This window comes from Perca fluviatilis, chromosome 19, assembly GCF_010015445.1.
Source record: "Perca fluviatilis chromosome 19, GENO_Pfluv_1.0, whole genome shotgun sequence".
NCBI lineage: Eukaryota > Metazoa > Chordata > Actinopteri > Perciformes > Percidae > Perca > Perca fluviatilis.
Window position 1 is genome coordinate 18,360,676 of NC_053130.1, and position 12,665 is coordinate 18,373,340.

The window sequence follows — 12,665 nt, forward strand, 5'->3', positions numbered from 1 at the left end:
GTCATCTTTCTGTTGAAAGAAAACTTTTGAGCTAAAATTGTTCAGTGTTCACCATACATCGTGTTTGCCTTTTTTTGTAGTGTTATCTACACGTCTAATGAGACTTTTTATACAATATAATAGACGCTAACTATTCCACAATGCAATGTTAATAGTAGCGTACAATTGTTGGTCACTAACCAAGAGCAAAATACCATTATGCAATATGAAGACACAAAAAAGGTAATTTTAGACAACTGCTGAGAATAAAGATGTGAGCAATGTAAAGTAAAGCTAACAGAAAACACCTTGCAGTATTAGCTAAATTTAAGGCATTCTTGCCCTTTCAAAATTAGTTGAGTCGAGTTCTGTCTTTGATTGAAAATCTGTTTAAATAAGGTACTGTATGAAAATTAAATTGTATTAATATGTTTCTTTGGACCCTCCATTGACTAACAAAATGCAACACCCTTCCCGCCAATAAATCAAAATAATATAACAGTATAGAACTGCAGTACAGAATGCTGAATGTGCATCATATTATTGTTTTACTTTATGATACACTTACTTCACTGTAGTTCTGCTTTCTGTTATGATGGAACAATGTTTAATGGTTAAAAAAAAGTATGCACTTTTTGTTAGAGGTATCCTTCAATCACTAATAAGATCCACATGTATACTGTTTCTTAAAATGGACATATTTGTCCTATTAGAAAATAGTTTGATGAAGAAAATGGAGCCTATGAAAGAAGGTGTATTGTTTCCCTCTACATATTGCAAAATGCCCCTTTATGAACCATGGCATGAAGTCATCGTTTTGATGTAACTATTTTATGTTTTTTTTTATAATAAATCTTACATGGGAAGGCAGAAATAAAATGGAACTCTGGGATAACAAAAACAGGCTTTAGTCCCTTCGGCAATTCATTTTTATAAAGTCCCTAACTGAAAGTAGAATTGCTAGTTTTAAAAGAATGCAAAGAACAAGAAGTTGACAAACCGTATCTGTTACAGAAACAAAAGAATAATGTCTAATTAGCTACTTTTTATCCTTGCGTACACATTTCCTCTTTGAAGTTCTCACCAATAGCGAGTCAGCTGTAGTGAGTCAGTGAATCTGAGGCTTTTTAGCATACCATGTTTCATGTGTTTCATTTTTATATGATTTTATATGTGATTTGGTAACATCCTGATTCCTTCCATCAGTCATAAAGTGGGGTTGGGATACTTTAAGCTTTGAAAAGAATCAGTTCAGACTGCCGATGTTAGCTACCGTCCGAGGTTCTGCCCCTCCCAACCAGCTCCCAGTAAGGGTATCGTTTCACCTCATGATACAAAAATAACAGAATTGAAAAAAGGTGTGATGTTCCCTTTTTGTCTTATTCTGCCACTGTGTTTCCCCCTTCTGAATGAATGAATGAAGAAATTTATTTCAGACATATCAAAAATAAACCAAAGTATCAAAGAAATATACTACTAAGTTAAATAAGCAAAACATTCAATAAACAATAAATAACATTGGCCAACTTAGACATGTCTGAAAAGGAGTAGGAAGAAGTATACACTTATTTAATCCTACCCCTTTTCCATAACTCAGTAAATTATTATTATTATTATTATTATTATTATTATTATTTAATTTACCACATATTTGTATCACATTTATATATACTGTATATATATATATATATATATATATATATATATATATATATGGGTTATATATACATACATATACATATATGTGTATATATATATATATATACACACAAACACATACATACATACATATACATGCATAATCATACACATACATCAAGCGAACACATATTGCAATTATTAAATCCCTCCTTTTCTATATTTTTGGAAAATCATTGCTTTGTACCTTTTTTTGAACCTGGATTATGTTTGGACATTGCTTAAGTTCTGCGCACAGACCATTCCACAATTTCACACCACTGATTGTAATGCACTGACTTTTTATAGTTGTGCGAACAGCTCGAACCTTGAATTTAAACTTATCCCTTAAATGATATCCCCCCTTTCCATCAAAAAAAGATGCCTCTTTCTTTGGAGAGAAGAACAGGTTGTAAGAGGCAAGACAGCAGGGCTCTGACAAATGTGCTGTGTCTGCATCCACTTCTGCTGTTGTTTCTCTTTGTTGACATTCCTGTTCCTACATTTTCAACTGGGCTATACAGGAGCATGCCTCATTACGGAGACATCTGTCACAGAAACAGCATCACCAAGGACCATGTGTCCATGGGTCACCCTAATATATACTGTGCTCACACACAAATACACACAAACACACAAATACGTCAGACAAGGTAACAGGAAACCTAATCTTATGTCACATCACTCTTCTCATATTTGGTGTGTACTGTAGGCAAACATGACACCACAGCAGGCCAATTTCTCCTCACTCTATGACAGTAATGTATACCCGCTGTATTGAAGCTGAGCTCTGATTGAAGGTATGGTAAATGTAAACAAGAAAAATATTGAACCACACACTCACAAAAGAGACAGATAGAGAGAGGGAAAAAGAGAAATTTGAGCCTGACCTGTTAAAAATGATTTCTCTGCCCAGTTATTTATTGAAGGGTTCGAAGGGAGAAACAGAGAGGTGGAAGGAAAGAAGAAGCAAGGCAGGTTGGTGCATGAGACATGGTGGCAGGGGTGAGTAATGAAAAGTAAGATAAGACAGACAGAAGGAGAACATGAAGGAACAAAGGAAGGACAAACTGAAGATCCTAAGCGACTAAGGTCAGGTCCCTCTGTGTTGCGATCTGAAAAGCACAGAGGGAAGAGGCATCTATTCTTTATTAGCCTCCAGCATCTCTCCCCTCCTGGAGGATTTTTTTTACCTCATTCTAGCTGTCATGAAAGAAAATTGGACCTGCAGATGTGTCCTCTACTCCTTTGCTATTCTCCTCCCTACTTTTTCCTCTATTGTTCATAAAATTTACACACACAAGAAGCACATATTTACACTTTCAGGGCAGAGGTTGGCAAGACAAACTCATTATGACTTTAATTTCTCAAGAAAGGACAATTGTCTGAATCTGAAAGTTCAATTAAGTTTAAAAACAAGTGCAACTGTCTGTGTGTTACTGTCTAACTCATCCTGCACTATAGCCTGACAAGCCAGACCCACATCAAGATGTTGGGTCTGGGAACTCACCATTGACAGGGCTCAATCCGAGGGGCGGGATAAACGGTTGTCTTTCAAATTCTCTCTACACGCAATAGGATAGCGCTATAACCAAGCAGATTAACAAAGAAGGTAGCAGAGCTAGTTGATAGATTAAACTTTCGGCAAAACTCCGAACACATCTTCCTTTTTTAAGAATGACTTCAGTGCCGTTCTTTGTTCTTCTCTCAAAGAAAAAATTAACTCCAAGTCTTCCAGAGTCGCGGCCTAGCCAATTCGAAAGACCACTGTTCCCAGCAGCAGCAGCCATAAGCCCGCCCACCGACTCTATACACAATGTGATTGGCCTGGCCAGAGTTTGGCTTTTCCATCTCGCAGGCCAACAGTGAGTTGCTAGACCCCCTGGCTAGGGTGCGTCTAGATTTCTAGGCTACAGTACCTGCACTAACAATTGAGAGCAAAAAGCTTTCTGAAAAAGTCGCTGTAGGTTCAACTGATGAACAGACACAGTTATCTCAATGAGGGTTTTAACCAAAAGAAGAAAAGAAAAAGAAAATTAACAATTTTAGATTATAGTTTTTTGTGAAAATCCTGCTTCATTACTTGTTGTAGCTCTTAGGGAGGGTATAGAAATTATTTGTTGGGGGGAAGAAAGGAGGAGGGCATTGGATTTTTTCTTTGGCTAAAGGGAAGGTAGTTTGAGGGTCTTTTTTTTCTTACCCCAGATTTATATTTTATTTCAGCCTTCTTGTGAAATGTATTACATAAAAAAATACTTTTTTATCAGTTCCATGGTTCATTCAGGGGCCTTTTGCCATAAACTGAGGACAACAATCCTGTTTCTGTATCATGTCTTTTTTTTCCTCATCGCAAAAAAACTAGTATCTACAGTAACAGGACTAATAGTTTAGGTTTGAAAAACACTATACATGTAGAACGTAATTGTATGATTGAATGTTATCTTGAGTACGACGCGCATCAGAAAGATTCACTTTCTTCTGCATCTTAACAGAAAGTGCAAATACAGTGAATTAAACTATACTTCAAGTTTAGCATCATACCAGTACCAATATAAGGTTATATTCATTTTGAAATATTAGGTGGAGGGTGTTGCAGTTTTTTTAAGTCAAGTAGAGGGTCCAAACTAAATATTACTTACAATGGAGAGGACTTTGCTTTTTTTTTTTTGTTACTCTCTTGACTCTGATGTCTGTGCGCCCTGCATGAGACATGTCAGAAATTTCCACACAAACTCAGGCTGTGTCTTTTCAATTCAATTCAATTCAAACAACTTTATTTATCCCCGTAGGGCAATTCTGTTTTTAGCCTACCAGTCGTATCAACAAGACAAGACAACACTTAACCAGGCATACAGACAAGCAGAGAAACACTGTTAATGACATCATATTGCATAAATGGACATCAAAACCAAGCAAGAAATACACATACACAGGCCACGATACTGACTAAGCAGCAACCAACTCTCAAGATAGTAGCATATTAAATAATGTCTCCGATATGACCTATCATATAAGTCACTCAGCTCTAAAAAAACACAAATCACCCACTTCATCTTTCTTTCCCTTCTGGCTTCTATTGATTTTTCCAAATTTCTTTGGCTGCTAAATATACTGTAAGCGATGCTGTTGGATGTGAGCACGGAAGCTAGTCAAGTGATAGGTCCTAAACTTTGGAGAGTGTGGTTCACATTTGTGCTGATGGGTTCATGGGTTTTATGACAAACTGAAGTGAATAGCTTTATTGAATCATATCTCAGTATTATGTACTGGTTGTATATGTCAAACTTAGGGCCTCAGGGGAATGTTATGAAACAGTGCCCACGACATTTTAACTTTATCAGATCATATCAGATAGACAGATTGTGACTTGAAGCAGCTGAGAAGGATTTATGACAGATTTCAGGCCTGCAGCGTTCTTATCTTGTAGTACATAAAAATACATTTTCCATAGCGATGAAGGTGGAAACTACACAGAAGTTACACTGCTATGGCTGTGTCTTTCTGTACCGATCCTTGCATGTTACATTCTCTAATCCACAGCATGTGCTAATTCAGGAACCTGACTATTGATCTCTGCTTCAATGAGGTTTGACTGACCATGCTTAAGAGAGAGAACTCACAAATACACACACAAACACACACAAAAGAAGACTAGAAAGGTAGACTGGGACATCTAGTGGGCATAAAGGGCAAAGATCAGAGACTGAAGCACCAAATAAGACGTATAATTATTAAAATTGTTTGAAACAGGGGAAACTGTGACATTCATTCAGCACTCATGCATTGTTCTTCTTTTTTACATCCCTACTACTACCCTACACGCAGGCTCACACAGACTCATACATATTACAAGATGATATTTAACTTTACCCCAATACCTTCTGTTAATGCACTTATTTTCTACTTAACTATAAACTCCATTCTTGTCACTCACTTGTCTTCTCTAATAAGTCTGCTATTTTAATTTTATGTTATTGTTTTGCACTAAAAATGGCATAAAAACATTAACATTTGCCACTCACCTTTCCTCACAAACAGCCAGTAAAACAGTGGGAATATTGACATGAGGATGAGTGCATAAAGGCCTCCGATGCCCTCCTCATAGCCACTCAGGATGACCTCAGAGTTACAAATCCACATACCCAACACAGGGGAGTGATCCCGATCACGCTCAGCATGTGTGTGTTATGAGAATGCTACATTTAGAGATAATCAGTTGCACAGCCGGGTTTCCCCTCCTTCTGTGGGCGTTAACATACACATGATAACTTGTGCCTGCACTTAAGTAAACATTATCTTTTATTTTAATAATATTTTAGTTTAATAATAAAGAACAATTATGAGGTACTGTACTTTACTTGATTATTCCCATTTTCTGCTACTACAATGCAAAGGGGAATACTGTATTTTTTTACTCAACTAGATTTATTGAATACCTTAAGTTACTTCTTTACTTTTATCAAAGTAAAAATTTGAATGCCAGACTTCTTTTATTTGTAACAGAGTATTTCTACACTATGATATTGCTACTTTTACTTCTTCCACCACTGGTGTTCACCCATACACATGAACAAACATATGTCATCATGCACCAGCTGTTTTGATAAGGCATCTGTTGTTTTTCCCTCAGGATCGTGCTGCTATTGTAAAGGTTTACAAAAAAGCTGGCTACTATCAATAACCATTCAACTGGTCTGAATAAGGCCCTTTATGTCATGTATTATGTATAGTTAGTGCTATGACAGTATGTCTTTTGAACTGCATTGTTGTTTAAGTTGCGGTTATGCCCCATGACAAGACACAATAGATGTGGAACAGCGACATGGGTGGGCCAGCACAGCATACAAACCCTTACAGTGTGCACTTACAGTCTGCACTTTTAGTAAATGGCAACATAGCTGTTTAGAGATAAAGTGATAACAATGTAGGACATTTACAAATTTTGACTCCGCAAGCACACATAAAATTCCAAAAACAGTCTAGGATGCAAGGTTTGAAATAAACAATGTATTATATATATCACGAATTGAATTCTGGGTGAGTGAACTTTGAATTTCACAGTGCCAGCGAGCAGGTGCTGGATGGCTAGAAACCTACTGGGAGAGAAGAAAGAGAATGGGAAAGAAGGTTGAAAGGGAAGAAAGACAGACCAACAGAAAAGAATTACAAAATAATACAGGATTGAGTCTGAATAGCAGAAATAATCTAAAATGGTGGGGGTGCATTAGGAAAGGAGGAAACAGAAAGTAGAAATGTATTGAGAAAGTCACCTTTCTAATGGCTAGACATCAGCATCACTGGACGTTCAGTAAAACAAGTGCAACATAACTCAACCTCCACTAGAGGTCAGTGTAGATTAAAGTATTACATACATCTAAAAGTATTTCAAACACACACAGAGACTTGAATGTGCAGAGAATGTTCTGGTAGATGGTCCTACATGTGACTTAAAAATGTTCTTTATGGGGCTCCTGGGTGGCTTACCAAGTGGAGCGCACGCCCATATATAGAGGTTTTCTCTTCAACGCAGCAGCGGGATTGCCTCCGACGTGGGGCCTTTTGCTGCATGTCATTCCCCCTCTCTCTCCCCTTTGATGTCTTCAGCTGTCCTATAAAATAAAGGCCTAAAATGCCCCAAAACTCATCTTAAAAAGTCTGTAACACCATCTTATCAGCAGTAAGTCCTTAGCCTAACCTTTAAGAGAACAGCATATACAGTACAGCCTGGCACTAGTGCTCTGGTGGTTGGTGAGATGAGGTACTGAAGAGTCACAGTTTCCATTTACATCAAAAGGTAAAAGACCTGTAAAAAGACCTTGAGCTGTACACTGACCTAACATGGCTAACCTGTTCCAGCAGTGCAGCAAAATGCCAGACTTTGAAACAAATGTACATAGAATTCAAAACAAACTCCTTACTACAGCATGTGCAACTTCTCTGTCACCTCGGTTGAAGAAACCAACTGCCAACTGAATTCATCATTTTGACTGACTCAGGTCGAGTACAGGACAAATACTATTGCTAGGCCCGCAGCCCATTTTTATAAATGTCTCAGTGGACAACCGGACAATGACATCAAGCACGTGGAGCTGCTGTTGTGCTGATTCAGCAGCTAATCAAAAGGCACAAAATGATCTAACCCATACCAAAGGACATATCTGCCTGTGCTGCACACACAAATACCTGCAAAGTCACTGAGGATGGATAGCACACTAGCAAGCATTTTTTTAAAAAGCTCACAATCATACACAAACAAGATGAATATCAGAAATCTATACAGTACCTACACACAGGGACAATTTGTTTATGAGTTAATATGTGCAATACATAGTTTACATAGGGAATGAGATATAATGTAGATAATTATGGAGGTAGAGAAAGATGGGAATAATATCACAATGGCTAATTAGTTTTGAATTATAGGGATATGTATTGGGAGAGGAGAGGAGAGGAGAAGGAAGGAGAGGAGGGAAAAGGAGAGGAGTAGGAAGAAAAGAAGGCTGTGATTGTCACTGACAGCCAGGCCCAGTCAAACACTCTATTGTGTTAAACCTGTCGACTGTCACCAGAGAGAATGAGCGAGAGAGAAATACATTGAGAGAGGGAGACAGAAAGGGAGACAGAGAGAGAGAGAGAGAGAGAGAGAGAGAGAGAGAGAGAGAGAGAGAGAGAGAGAGAGGCTGTTGTCATGGACACAAAACATAGCATCAATTCCCCAGGTTTGGGTGCACACAAAGCCACACACACACACACACACACACACACAAACACACACACACACAATTTCCAATCAGTTCCATGTATTGGTAAAAAAGACACAGACAGGCATTCCCATTCCATCCATTATATTGTGCAAGTGAATGTATTGATCCAGCATACATATAACACACATGGTAATCCACATTCAAACACACACACACACACACACACGTACACACAGTTAAGTTTCTGCACTGCTTATTCTGATATTCACAGACATTGTGGATATGACAAACCTCATTATCATAGCCATGCAGGCTATGACACCCATTGGTATTCTGCAGAGCAGGCACACAAACACACACAAATATTGTACATGCACGTACAGTGGGGTTATTTCATAGCAGAGTTGCATGTGCCTCCCAGAGGATAATAGTTTGTAATCCTTTTCCTGCTGATCTTTGTCCCATCTTTTAAAATATATACTACATTTGTCTGAAGAGATTTCTATTTTTAGGCTGGATCAATCAATCCTTGCCAGCAGGAATACTATCGGTCATAATCATAATCAGCATTGTTTTCTAGTTTTCTCATTATGTATACTGTACCGCTCACTTTGTTTTTCCACTCATGTGACCCATCAGCTGTCCTCTCTGTCCTTTACAGTGCCAGTCTTCAACAAATAAAATAGTTAAATATAATGCCAGTGTCTCCAGGGTTGGTTCATCCAAATTATATTATATTTTCCTGTAGTAGTATCTAGCCAATGCAGAAAAGTTTTTGCCTCCCAATACTCTGCAGGTGAATTGTTTGTGTTGCTCAAAATGTAAAAAAAAATAAATAATTTAAAACATTTTTAACAGCAGTATTCCTTTCAATAAACAATGTCTCCGTTGCTCTGGGAAATCCCAAGACCTGGTTGTAAACAGTTTTCATTGGAGCTACTTTCTGCTGAAGAGATACTGTAGCTCTTATAAAATCTGTTGACAGTGAGCTCTGTAGATTATCCAGACCAACAAGGACACTGATTCTGTGAGATGGTGTTTTTTTTAAAGCATTTTTTTTAATGCTGTGAGCACAACAAACACAATTACATCCCAATCCATTCTGTCTGTGCGTGTGTGTAAGTAAAGATATCTCAAAACCTGGGCAAATGATACCAAAGCGAGTCCAAAACCAATGAATCGGATGAATCACCATCATTTTGCATCATCAGTGACAGATGTAGAGAAAACAGAAACATTCACATCTATAAAATGCAACATATTGCATTGTGGGATTGTTAGCAGAATGTAGTGTACATGCCATGGACACTATTTTTTTTTGTCTAATGTAGAATTTTTGAGGGCTCTATAGTGGATACATTTATACACTCTGAAGTTGAACACTCAAATAAAATGCCGGACAATAAATATAGTGCAATATACAGTAAATAGTGAGTGATTTCAAACACAGACTAAGTAACTGTTGGCTTAATTTTGGATATTCAGCCATCTCGCTTATCAGTTTAGGCCCTGAGCAATGCATACTTGGCTACATGTGAGGGGTGTTCACATATGGGTGGAAAACAGTAGTCTCATACTGTATACCACATATGCTCTTGTGTGTACTGGGTTAACAAAGAGTTAAGAAAGAGTCAGCACAACGTATGAACCTTAAGTTAAACCCTTGTAAAATGTGGCGAGTAAGGAGGTGCTAGATTCCTGGAAAACTGCTATAGAAAGAACACACACACAGACACACACCTGGTGTGTTTGTGCTTTTGTCATGCGCTCCTTTTTCACAAAGGCAGGCAGGCACACAGGTCATGATGTGTTACAGTGTGGAGTGGGCCTCCACAGCTATAAATAGCCCTGAGAGGAGTCAGATTTGAAGAACCGGAGGTGGGAACTGATGAGATCACACATACCCGTGTGTGTGTGTGTGTGTGTGTGTGTGTGTGTGTGTGTGTGTGTGTGTGTGTGTGTGTGTGTGTGTGTGTGTGTGTGTGTGTGTGTGTGTGTGTTTGCGTGCGTGCGTGCGTGCGTGTGTGTGTGTGTGCAAAAAGCTTAGATCTGGGGAAATGGAGTCAGACTGACATCATGCAGCAGACTCGAAGACGGACAAGCGGAGGGAACAGATAGTGGGAACAGACTGAACTGAGAGGAGGGTGTGAGGTGACATCAAGATGACTAACTGCTGAAAAAAACGGATGACGACAAGATGGTGGAACTGGTGCAATTATTAGTTGTGATGTGAACAATGATGATAAGGGAACACAAATAAACCCAAGTAACAAAACACTTCTACATGTCACGTGAAATGTGCTCTGAACATGCAGCATTTCAAGGACATCACAGAATTAATAACACATGAAACACTTGTGTATGATAGATCACACATGTTTAAATTGTATATTCTGGTTTCCATATGAATATGATTTGAATATGTTTGACTTGCACCAAGGACATGCAGACTTGTCTATCGGGGACACAAATCACTGGAAGACGCTCAGGATGGAGGAGAGGCAGGGTATTTGTATTTCAATAGAAAAACAAAGAAAATGTATCAGCTAGTCATACATATTAATTGTTCCAGAGAGCTAAGAACATGCTGCTTATCCTTAATAAAGAAGTCAATCACTGCTCCATGCCCTTTATGTGCCCTTTTGTTGTTTTATATCTACAAAGCTAATAATTAACGTTTTTCCACTGCACTGAAGCGGTTCCTGCATAAAACACAAGCACACTGTGAAACGTTTGACATTGTAGTTCACTTTTAGACAACATAGTAACATGAATGATCTGAATCATTTTAATGACAATTTTGGAATAAAATCTCTTTTACAAGAAGAAGTATTACTTTGGATACAAAACAACACATCAAATAAGGTTGAAATGTTTTCTGTTGGCTGTGTGTGTGTGTCTGTCTGTGTGTCTGTGTGTACAGCATGTTTTTAGAAAAAAGTCTTTGAATGATATTACCTCACAACTGTGACAGCCACCCAGAGGCATGGCTACACACACACACTCGCACACACTCACGCACTCTCTCACCCACGCACGCACGCACGCACGCACGCACGCACGCACACTTCTGGAGCACACAACTGTCTGACAGACATCAAGTTGATGCAGTGCGAAAAGATGACAGATAAGTGCCACTTGAGAAATTGACTAGCAAGTGACACATTTACAGTAACAGACGACAGAGAGAAAGAGACGTTGAGCATTGTCAATCAACAACGGTGGTGATGAAGTCTCTCAGCGGGGCAACACATATTTATTCGTTATTCAATCATTATTATTTATTTATTTTTTATGTGATATGTTTGTTGTTTGCAGTTTTTATTTTTATTTTGTACCTTTATTTATCCAAAGAAAGTCAAGGGTGAATTGTAGTTTTGTAACCTCATAACGATCATTATCATCATCACAAACATATTTCTCTAAATAGACCCTTTGCTTATGAGGGCTGCCCTTTTATCTCAATTTGTAAATCTGTGAAACACTTTGCGACAATCCTGTTTTATTAAACATGCTTTATATAAAATGTAAATGTGTCCTGGCATACCATGAGAGTAATTATTACCAGCTGACACTGAAGTCTGAGGACAGAGACAGAATTAGGGGTCACAATTAAGAAATACAAGTGGGGAACATAAACATGCCAGTGTTTAAGTTTGAAATGGTTTTGTCGTAAAAACAGTAAAAATATAATTTAGAGACACTCTGGACATATTCTACCATTCCGAACTTTAGTACCATCTCTTTTTAGCTCACCACCTTCAGCTTCCTCCTTCTTTGGGTTTCCTCCCACTTAACTTCCCTTCCTTTTCTCTCTTTATGTATCACTTAACCAGAACACACTCTTATTGCCTCAGTCCTTTTCCTCCTGCCCCACCTTCATCTAACTCCGCTTCTACCTCCTTACTCTGCCTTCATTTCCTCTCTCACCCTCTTTTTACTCCCTCTCTGTCATGTTGATTAGAGGTCAGCAGCACAGTCTCTCAAGGTGGTCCCTGTCTGAGGTCTGGTGTCCTCATGCCTGGATGGCTGAGTGGAACAGGCAGCTCTGTCCCAGTTGGGGACCATCAGACTTTAGTGCCTCTGACCACCGGCCTCCCTGGTGGATAGGCCTGATGTGCATCCTTTCACACAGAGAGAAAGACAGAAGGTAGAAACTAAGGAAAAAGGGATGGAATAAATCTAATTCAATGTTCCTTTTTTAAATGAGCCCAAAATGTTAATACGGTCTTTCTTTCCCCTAATAGTATACTGTAATGTCCTGTATTTTTACATTAGCAAACACATATGATATAGGTATACTGC

At 38.4% G+C, this 12,665-nt stretch overlaps 1 protein-coding gene across 4 annotated transcripts in view; it reads right to left on the reverse strand.

The window, feature by feature from the left end:
• LOC120547843 (Kv channel-interacting protein 2) overlaps positions 1 to 12,665 on the reverse strand; it is a 100,108-nt gene that overhangs the window by 24,731 nt on the left and 62,712 nt on the right. The window lies entirely within an intron of this gene.